This window comes from Panthera pardus, unplaced genomic scaffold (genome assembly GCF_024362965.1).
Source record: "Panthera pardus isolate Hobbes unplaced genomic scaffold, ASM2436296v1 HiC_scaffold_25, whole genome shotgun sequence".
Taxonomy (NCBI): domain Eukaryota; kingdom Metazoa; phylum Chordata; class Mammalia; order Carnivora; family Felidae; genus Panthera; species Panthera pardus.
The window spans coordinates 77219546-77230619 of NW_026526821.1; positions in this window are offsets into that span (position 1 = coordinate 77219546).

The window sequence follows — 11074 nt, forward strand, 5'->3', positions numbered from 1 at the left end:
GTAGAGTGAGGACAGAGGGAAAAAGAGAAAGGAGAAAAGTGTGGCACATCAGGATCGTGCAAGAAAAGCTCTCCCCTTGAAAGTAGCTGGAAAGAAAGGGAGAGAAAGAGTGAAAACACTCCAGGGGACAGAACAAGAAATTTGTTTCTCAAAACCATTGAAGGGAAAAAAGGAGAGGGTTTCAATACCACCAGGATTCTACAAACAGTGGAGCACAGGGTCTGAAGTTTCAGAGCTCAGTGCCTGGTGGTGCTTTGGTGAGAAAGCAAGGTGAATCTCCAGGAGCAGGCAGCAGGGTCTGAGGGGTCCATGTGCCACACAGGGAGAAGCAGTTACCCAGCTTGGAGAGGATTTGGTAGAGGCCATATAGCCTCCCACAGGCAAACGTCCCAGAGGACCCCGTAGAGCAGCCACATTTGGTGGCACTGGGATAAAGATGCCAGAGTGAAGTGAAAGCATGGGCTAGGTGTTGTGATTTGCCAAAATCTCTGAACCTCTGCTGCTGCGCGATTGCACCAGTATTTTCTGGGGTAAGCCAGCACCTGGCTATTGCTCATTGAGACCCTCCCTCAGAGAGTCAGCGCAGGTCTAAGCCACAGGGGTATCTGAAGGGTGGGGTTTTGCTTCAAAGCCCCATCTGAGATAAAACTCTGGAGGGAGGTACCATCTGGCAGGCAGACAGCTTAGACACAGACAGGGTAGAGGCAGGGAGTGGATAGAGGCCTGAGACAAAGGAGGGGTGCTTGGGTACACCTGGATGGCTCAGTGGGTTAAGTGTCTGACTTTGGCTCAGGTCATGATCTCATGGCTTGTGAGTTCAAGTCCCACATCAGGCTCTGTGCTGACTGTTCAGAGCCTGGAGCCTGCTTCAGATTCTGTGTCTCCCTCTCTCTCTCTGCCCCTTCCCTGCTCAATCTCTTTCTCAAAAATAAATTAAAAAACATTAAAAATGTTTTTAAAAAGGAGGGGTGCTTGATCATGGGTCAGTGAGAATGTGAAGTACCTATGCAAGAGACTAGGGAGCTGGATAAAACCATTTCCACATTCCCACCCCTCCACACACACACTGATCCACCCTAGTAAGCTGTCAAACTAACAAGTGGAGAACAGAGCTGTTACACCAAGCCCCACCCAACTACTCCCTCCAAGCACATTCCCTAGAACAGTACAAATCACTTCACCTGCTTAGTGTATGGACTATAGCAGGCTTCATAGTTTCAGTGTAGGGTAAACTGGATGTAACTTTATTGAGGTTTCATTCTGTTTGCTGGTTCATTTATTTTTTGGTTTTTGGGGTTTTTTTGCTTAAATTGTTTTCTTTTTTCTTTCTTTCTTTCTATCTTTCTTTCTTTTCTTCCTCATTCTTGGATACATAAAGAGAAATTTTTATTTTTTTACTTTATTTTTAATTTTTAAAATTTTTATTCTATTTCATTTTATTTATTTCATTTGATTCTATTTTATTATATCTATTATTTAATTTAAAACATTTATCTTTTTATTTTCTTTCTCTTTCTTCTCTATTTTATCAAGCTTCTTTCAATAAGCAGAACAAAACACACCTAGGATCTAGATTACTTTATTTGATTTTTAAAATTTAATATTTTAATTTAATTTTTTTCTTCCTCCAAATGGCAAACTGAAGGAATTTACACCAAAAGAAAGAATGGGAAGAAGTGATAGCCAGGGGCTTTATCAAAACAGATATAAGCAAGATGTCTGAACCATGATAAAAAGAATACTAGCTAGCATTGAAAAAAGCACAGAATCCCTTTCTGCAGAGATAAAAGAAATAAAATCTAGTTGGGACAAAATTAAAATTTCTACAACCAAGATGCAATCTCGAATGTATGCCATGATGGCAAGGTTGGATGAAGCAAAACAGTGAATCAGTGATTTAAAAGATAAAATTATGGAGAATAATGAAGCAGGGAAAAAAAGGAAAACAAAGGTAAAAGATCATGATACAAGACTTAGAGAACTCCGTGACTTATTAAAAAGGGGTAACATCTGATTCATAGGGGTCTCAAAGGATGAAGAGAGAAAAAGTGATAGAAGATTTATGTGAGCAAATTATTATGGAAAACTTTCCTAATCTAGGGAAGGACACAGACATCAAAATCAAATAACCTATCCACAGAAACTTGGCAGGCCAGAAAGGAGTGGCAGGATATATTTAATGTGCTAAATTGTGAAAATATACAGCCAAGAGTTCTTTATACAGCAAGGCTGTCATTCAAAATGGAAGGAGATTAAAGAGTTTCCCAGAAAAACAAAAACTAAAGGAGTTCATGACCACTAAACCAGCCCTCCAAAAAATTTTAAGGGGGATCCTTTGAGTGGAGTAAAGGCAAAATAAAACAAAACAGACCAAAAGTAACAAAGACTAGAAAGGACCAGAGAACATCACCAGAAACACTAAGTCAACAGGCAACATGATGGTGCTAAATTCATATATTTCAGTACTCACTCTAAATGTCACTGGACTAAATGCTTCAGTCAAAAGACATACAGCATCAGAATGGATAAGAAAACAAGACCCATCTATATGCTGCTTACAAGAGATTAATTTTAGACCTAAAGACACCTGCAGAATGAAAGTAAGGGGATGGAGAACCATCTATCATGCTAATAGTCATTAAAAGTAAGCTGGAATACTTATATCAAACAAACTAGATTTTAAAATAAAGGCTGTAACAAGAGATGAAGAAGGGTATTGTATTGTAATTAAGGGGTCTATCCACCAAGAAAATCTAACAATTGTAAATATTTATGCCCCCAATGTGGAGAACCCAAATATATAAATCAATTAATCACAAACATAAAAAACCTCAATAATACCAGAATAGTAGAGGACTTCAACAGCCCATTTATAGCAAAGGACAGATCATCTAAGCAGAAAATCAACAAGGAAGCAATAGCTTTGAATCACACACAGGGCCAGATGAACTTAACACATATATTCACATTTCATCCTAAAGCAGCAGAATACACTTTCTTCTGGAGTGCACATGGAACATTCTTCAGAATAGACCACATAATGTGTCACAAATCAGCCCTCAAAAAAGTACAAAAAGATCGAGATCATACCTTGCATATTTTCATACCACAACACTCGAAATCAACCACAAGAAAAAATTTGGAAAACACCATGAATACTTGGAGACTAAAGAACATCCTACTAAAGAATGAATGTGTTAACAAGAAACTAAAGGGGAAATTAAAAAGTACATGGAAGCCAATGGAAATGAAAACACAACAGCCCCAAATTTCTGGGATGCAACAAAGGCATAAGAGGGAAGTATACAGCAATCCAGGCCTTCCTAAAGAAGGAAGAAAGGTCTCAGATACACAACCTAACATTACACCTAAAAGAGCTGGAAAAGTAACATCAAATAAATCCCAAAACCAGCAGAAGAAGGGAAATAATAGAGATTAGAGCAGAAATCAATGATGTCTAAATTAAAAAAAAAATCAGAACAGATGAAACCAGGAGCTGGTTCTTTGAAAGAATTAACAAAACTGGTAAACCCCTAGCCAGAATGATCAAAAAGAAAAAGGAAAGGACCCAAATAAATAAAATCACAAGCAAAAGAGGAGAGATCACAATCAACACTGCAGAAATACAAACAATAATAAGAGAACATTATGAGCAATTATATGCCAACAAAGTGGGCAATCTGGAAGAAATGGTCAAATTCCTAGAAACATATAAACTACCAAAACTGAAACAGGAAGAAATAGAAAATTTCAACACACACATAAAAAGTAAAGAAATTGAATCAGTAATAAAAAATCTGCCAACAAACAAGAAGCCAGGGCTGGGTGGCTTTCCAGGGGAATTCTATCAAACATTTAAAGAAGAGTTAAGGTCTATTCTTTTGAAGCTGTTCCAGAAAATAGAAATGGAAGGAAAATTTCCAAACTCATTCTACGAGGTCAGCATTACATCGATTTCAAAACCAGACAAAGACCCCACTAAAAAGGAGAACTACATACCAAATTCCCTGATGAACATGGATGCAGAAATTCTAAACAAGATACTAGCAAACCAGATCCAACAATACATTAAAAGAATTGTTCACCATGATTATGTGGGATTTATTCCTGGGATGCAGGGCTGGTTTAACGTCTGCAAATCAATCAATATGATACATCACATTAAAAAAGAAAGGATAAGATCCACATGCTCCTTTCAATAGATGCTGAAAAAGAATTTGACAAAATACAGCATCCTTTCCTGATAAAAACCCTCAAGAAAGTAGGGATAGAAGGATCATACCTCAAGATCATAAAGGCCATATACGGAAGACCAACTGCTAATATTGCCCTCAATGGGGAAAACTGAGAGCTTCCTCCCTAAGTTCAGGAACATGACAAAAATATCCACTCTCACCACTGTTATTCAACATAGTGCAGCCAGACAACACAAAGAAATACAACGCATCCAAATTGGCAAGGAGGAAGTCAAACATTCACTCTGTGTAGACAACATGATACTCTATGCAGAAAACCCAAAAGACTCCACCAAAAAAATGCTAGAACTGATACATTAGCTCAGCAAAGTCACAAGATATAAAATCAATGTACAGAAATAGTTTGCATTTCTATACATGAGTAATGAAGCAGCTGAAAGAGAAATCAAGGAATTGACTCCATTTATAATTGCACCAAAACCCATAAAATACCTAGGAATAAAACCTAACAAAAGAGGTGAAAAATCTATACACTGAAAACTATAGAAAACTTATGAAAGAAATTGAAGAAGACACAAAAACTGGAAAAAGATTCCGTGTTCATGGAATGGAAGAACAAATATTGTTAAAATATTGATACTACACAAAGCAATCTACATATGCAGTTCAATCCCTATCAAAATACCAGCAGCATTCTTCACAGAGCTAGAATAAACAATCCTAAAATTTGTATGGAACCAGAAAAGGCTCTGAATAGCCAAAGCAATCCTGAAAAAGAAAATCAAAGCTGGCGGCATCACAATTTCAGACTTTAAGCTGTATTACAAAGCTGTAATCATCAAGACAGTATGGTAATAACATAAAAACAGACACTCAGATCAATGGAACAAAATTGAGACCCCAGAAATAGGCCCATAAACATATGGCCAACTAATCTTTGACAAAGCAGGAAAGAATATCCAATGGAAAAAAAGACAGTCTCTTCAGCAAATGGTGTTGGGAAAACTGGACAGCGACATGCAGAAGAATGTCAAATGGTGTTGGGAAAACTGGACAGCGAATGCAGATGAACCTGGACCACTCTCTTACAACATACACAAAAATAAACTCAAAATGGATGAAAGACTTAAACATAAGATAGGAAGCCATCAAAGTCCTAGAAGAGAAAATAGTCAACAACCTCCTTGACCTTGGCTGCAGCAACTTCTTCCTGGACATGTCTCCAGAGGCAAGGGAAACAAAAGCAAAAATGAACTATTGGGACCTCATCAAGATGAAAAGCTTCTGCACAGCAAAGGAAACTATCAGCAAAACTAAAAGGCACCCAACGGAATGGGAGAAGATATTTACAAATGACATATCAGATAAAGGGTTAGTATCCAAAATCTATAAAGAACTTATCAAACTTGGGGCACCTGGGTGGCTCAGTCGGTTAAGCATCCGACTTCAGCTCAGGTCATGATCTCACAGTTTGTGAATTCGAGCCCCGCGTTGGGCTCTGTGCTGACAGCTCAGAGCGTGGAGCCTGATTCAGATTCTGTGTCTCCCTCTCTCTCTCTGCCCCTTCCCCACTCAGGATCTGTCTCTCTCTGTCTCTCAAAAATGAATAAAAGTTAAAAGAAAATTTAAAAAAAGAGGTTATCAAACTCAACACCCAGAAAAATAATAATCCAGTGAAAAAATGGGCAAAAGACATGATAGTCACTTTTCTAAAGAATACATCTAGATGGGTAACAGACATAAAAAAAATGCACAACATCACTCATCATCAGAGAAAATACAAATCAAAACCACAATGATATCCCACCTCACACCTGTCAGAATGGCTAAAATTAACAAGTCAGGCAACAACAGATGTTGGTGAGGATGCCGTGAAAGAGGATCTCTTTTGCACTGCTAGTGGGAATGCAAATTGCTACAGCCACTCTGGAAAACAGTATGAAGGCTCCTCAAAAAATGAAAAATAGAACTACCTTATGACCCAGCATTTGCACTACTAGGTATTTATCCAAAGGATACAGGAGTGCTGATTCGAAGGGACACATGCACCCTAATGTTTATAGAAGCACAATAGACAACAGGCAAAGTATGGAAAGAGCCCAAATGTCCATCGACCAATGAATGGATAAAGATGTGGTATACATACCCAATGGAATATTACTCAGTGGTTAAAAAAAAAAATGAAATCTTGCCATTTGCAACAACATGGATGGAACTAGAGTGTATTATGCTAAATGAAATAAGTCAGAGAAAGACAAGTATCATGATTTCACTCATATGTGGAATTTAAGATACAAAACACATGAACATAAGGGAAGGGAAGCAAAAATAATATAAAAACAGAGAGGGAGACCATCCATAAAAGACTCCTAAATATAGAGAACAAACTGAGGGTTTCTGGCAGGGTGCTGATGGGCAGGGGGAGTGTTAAAGGGGTGAGAGGCATTAAGGAGGACACTTGTTGGGATGAGCAATGAGTGTTATATGTAAGTGATGAATCACTAAATTTTATTCCTGAAATTATTACACTGTATGTTAACTAACTTGAATTAAAAAAAAAAAAACAAAATCTCAAGGTCAAGTATGTAACACTGACTATTCATTTGATATTTGCAAAGTACTTTGACAGCAAATGCATTTCATATTTTAAAAAAAAAGAGTTACAAACCTCCAGTTAGGAATTAAGTACAGCATAGGAAATATAGTAAATAATATTGTAATATACTTACTCTTGTGAATGTTTCATAATGTGTATGATTATCCAATCATTATATTGTACACCTGAAACTAATTTACTATTACATGTAAATTATAATAAAAAATTTTAGCAAAAAAGTTAAAACAAAACAAAAAACAAAAAACATATGTTTGTGAATTAATTCATGTTTCAATATGCAGCAAACTATATCCATTTCATTGCTGTAGAGTATCTCATTATACAGATATACTACAATTTATTCACCTAATGTTGTAAAATGGCTATTTTAAACCATGCTGCTCTTGGCATCCCTTGATGTTTCTTGGTAGATGTGAGCATGCATTTCTTTTGGGTATACCAAGGCGTAAAAATGCTTTTGCAGATAATGCCAAACAGATATAATTATTGACATTCCCAGTAGCAGTGACCAGAGGAAAGTCAATGCCTTTATTATGGCTATAGCTTTCCATTGTCTTTTATTTTATTTTTTATAATTTTTGTAATGCTTATTTATTTTTGAGAGAGAGACAGAGACAGAGACAGAGACAGAGTGTGAGCAGGAGAAGGGCAGACAGAGAGGGAGACACAAAATCTGAAGTAGGCTCCAGGCTCTGAGCTGTCAGCACAGAGCCTGAGGTGGGGCTCAAAGCCATGAACCACGAGATCCTGACCAAAGCCTAAGTCAGGAGCTTACTGACTGAGCCACCCAGGCACCCCTCCATTATATCTTTTTTAATTTATTAGTCTAGAGAATATATACCAATATTTCAGTGTTATTTAAATTTGTATTTTCCCTTTTTTGAGCATCTATGCATATGGTGTGGGTTTTTTTGTTTGTTTGTTTGTTGGTTGGTTTGTTTTTGGTAATTAAGATATTCTCTTTTTAAAGTGTCTAGTCAAATCCGGATGGCTAACAGGCACATGAAAAGATGCTCAACGTCGCTCCTCATCAGGGAAATACAAATCAAAACCACACTCAGATAACACCTCACGCCAGTCAGAGTGGCCAAAATGAACAAATCAGGAGACTGTAGATGCTGGAGAAGATGTGGAGAAACAGGAACCCTCTTGCACTGTTGGTGGGAATAAAAACTGGTGCAGTCACTCTGGAAAACAGTGTGGAGGCTCCTCAAAAAATTAAAAAATAGACCTACCCTATGACCCAGCAGTAGCACTGCTAGGAATTTACCCAAGGGATACAGGAGTACTGATGCATAGGGGCACTTGTACCCCAATGTTTATGGCAGCACTCTCAACAATAGCCAAATTATGGACAGAGCCTAAATGTCCATCAACTGATGAATGGATAAAGAAATTGTGGTTGGGGCGCCTGGGTGGCTTGGTCGGTTGAGCGTCCGACTTCGGCTCAGGTCATGATCTCACGGTCCGTGAGTTCGAGCCCTGCATCGGGCTCTGTGCTGACAGCTCAGAGCCTGGAGCCTGTTTCAAATTCTGTGTCTCCCTCTCTCTCTGCTTCTCCCCTGTTCATGCTCTGTCTCTCTCTGTCTCAAAAATAAATAAACGTCAAAAAAAAAAAAAAATTAAAAAAAAAAAAAAAAAGAAATTGTGGTTTATATACACAATGGAATACTACGTGGCAATGAGAAAGAATGAAATATGGCCCTTTGTAGCAATGTGGACGGAACTGGAGAGTGTTATGCTAGGTGAAATAAGCCATACAGAGAGAGACAGATACCATATGTTCTCACTCTTATGTGGATCCTGAGAAACTTAACAGGAACCCATGGGGGAGGGGAAGGAAAAAAAAAAAGAGAGAGAGAGAGAGGTTAGAGTGGGAGAGAACCAAAGCATAAGAGACTCTTAAAAAATGAGAACAAACTGAGGGCTGATGGGGGGTACGAGGGAGGGGAGGGTGGGTGATGGGTATTGAAAAGGGCATCTTTTGGGATGAGCACTGGGTGTTGTATGGAAACCAATTTGACAATAAATTTCATATATTTTTTTAAAAGTTTAAAAAAATACAAAATACAAAAATAAAAAAAAATAAAACAAAGTGTCCAGTCAAGTCCCCAACCCATTTGGAAGTAGGAGGTTGTGTGTTTTCTATAAACTTCATAATCTACAACCTAGATGAAGTTGATTTTGTTATTGACTCGAGGTAATTCATTCATATTGATGAATATCCATCCAGTTGACCGAGCAAAGTTTACTGAAAAAATTGCTCATTCCTAACTTTCCTACAGGGGTCTCCTTCCCAGATCAAATCTCCTTATATGTATGAGTCTGGTCCTGAATCTGTTCTATTTTATATTTGTCAATACCACACAGTTTTAATTACTATACCTTCATTCTAAGTTTGAGGTCTAATAGGACAAGTCCTATCAGGTATTCTTGGCCCTTTCACATATAAATTTTACAATCAGCTCATCCATTTCCATTATGCAATCTATAGAAAATTTGTTTGGGATTATATTGAATCTAAATATCAATTTGGGGAGAATTGATATTTTTATAATCTGGAGTTTTCCAATAAACGAACATGTGATTTCCTCTATTTAGAACTACTTTATTTTCTTTCAAAATTATCTTACCATTTTCTGTGTAGAAGTTGTGCCTATCTTCCATGATATTTGCTTTATAATTTTGTATGCATTACAATGGTTTCTTCTAGTATATTTCATTTTCTTCTTTTTGAGGCTAATATACGTAAATATACTTGATTTTTTATTTTTGCCATACCCATTTCCTAATTCCAATAATTCATCTGAAAAATTCTTCCAGATGTTTATGATTATAATCATCTCTTTAATAACAATGATTTTAATTCTTTCATTTGTTTTTTGTTTTTGTTTTTGTATCTTATTGCCCTGAAAAGGAATTCCAGTAAAATGTTGCATAGTACTGATAGTCATCCTCAAATCAGTCCCAATCTTGAATACCTTTCAATATTTCATCATACTTACTGGTAAGTAGGTTATTTGCTGCAAGTTTATGTATAGTTATATTTTATCAGATGAAGTAAGTTCCTTTCTATTCCCACTTTGTTAAGTTTTGCTTATGTGTTTGTTTTAATCATAAAGGGCAAGTTTCTAAAATCGCCTTTCCTGAATTTATTAAAAATATGTTTTTATTTTCCTTTATTGTGTTAATGTGGTGAATTACATTAATTAATTTTCTAATGTTAAACTTTGCATTTTTGGAATAAAACCAACTCGATCATGAAACATGACCTTTTTAATTTATTGCTATATCCAGTTTGCTCTTTTTATGCTTATAAATTTTTATCTATGTTTATAAGAGAAACTGACTTGCAATAGTCTTTTATGTAATTCTTTGTCAGTTTTGGTATAGAGGTCACACACACCACATAAACTGAGTTGGAAGTATTCCCTAGTTTGTGTTTGTTTTCCATTCTTTGAAAGAGGATGCATAAGATTGTCATGATTTTCTCTTTAAGTAACTGGTAAAATTCACTCATGAAGCCATCTGGCCACAGAGCATATTTTATTTTCTGTAGAAAACTTCTAATAAGGAAGTCACTTTTTAACAGTTATGTACACTTAAATGTTTTATTTCTTCTTATTGTCATTTTTGTAAGAAGAATTTTCCATAAGAATGTGTGCATTGGATGTTATATTTTTAAATGTCTAGCATAAAGTTGTTTACAACAAATGTATTATTTGTAAGAGATTTAGTAATGCCCATTTTCTATTCCTGATTTATATCTTCTTTCTCTCATCAGTTTCCTTCAAAAACTAAAATTTATCAATTTTATAAACATTTCAAAGAATTAACATTTGGTTCTGTTGCATGTTTGTGTACTATTTCTTTAAATTCCTCTGTATCTGTAATTTTCTTCTTTGGTTTTCAAACTGTTCTTTTTTTGCTCTATTTTCTTTAGATTGATAGCTGACTTTTTAAAATCTTTATTATCTTCTTACATATGCATTTAAATCTATAAATATCCCTCTAAATTTCCTGAGCTGCAATCTGCAGTTTATATTTTCATTATCTCTCATAAATTTATACTTTCTTTGATAATTTCTTTTTTTGACTCAGAATCTATTTAGAAGTATACCTTTTAATTTCAAAACATATGGAAATTTACTAGTTACCTTTTTGTTTTTGTTTTCATGCTTAATTTGCTCTGTGGTCAGATAACAGTCAACGTGACAACAATCCTTTGAAATTTGTTTGGATTTTCTATATGAATTGACAG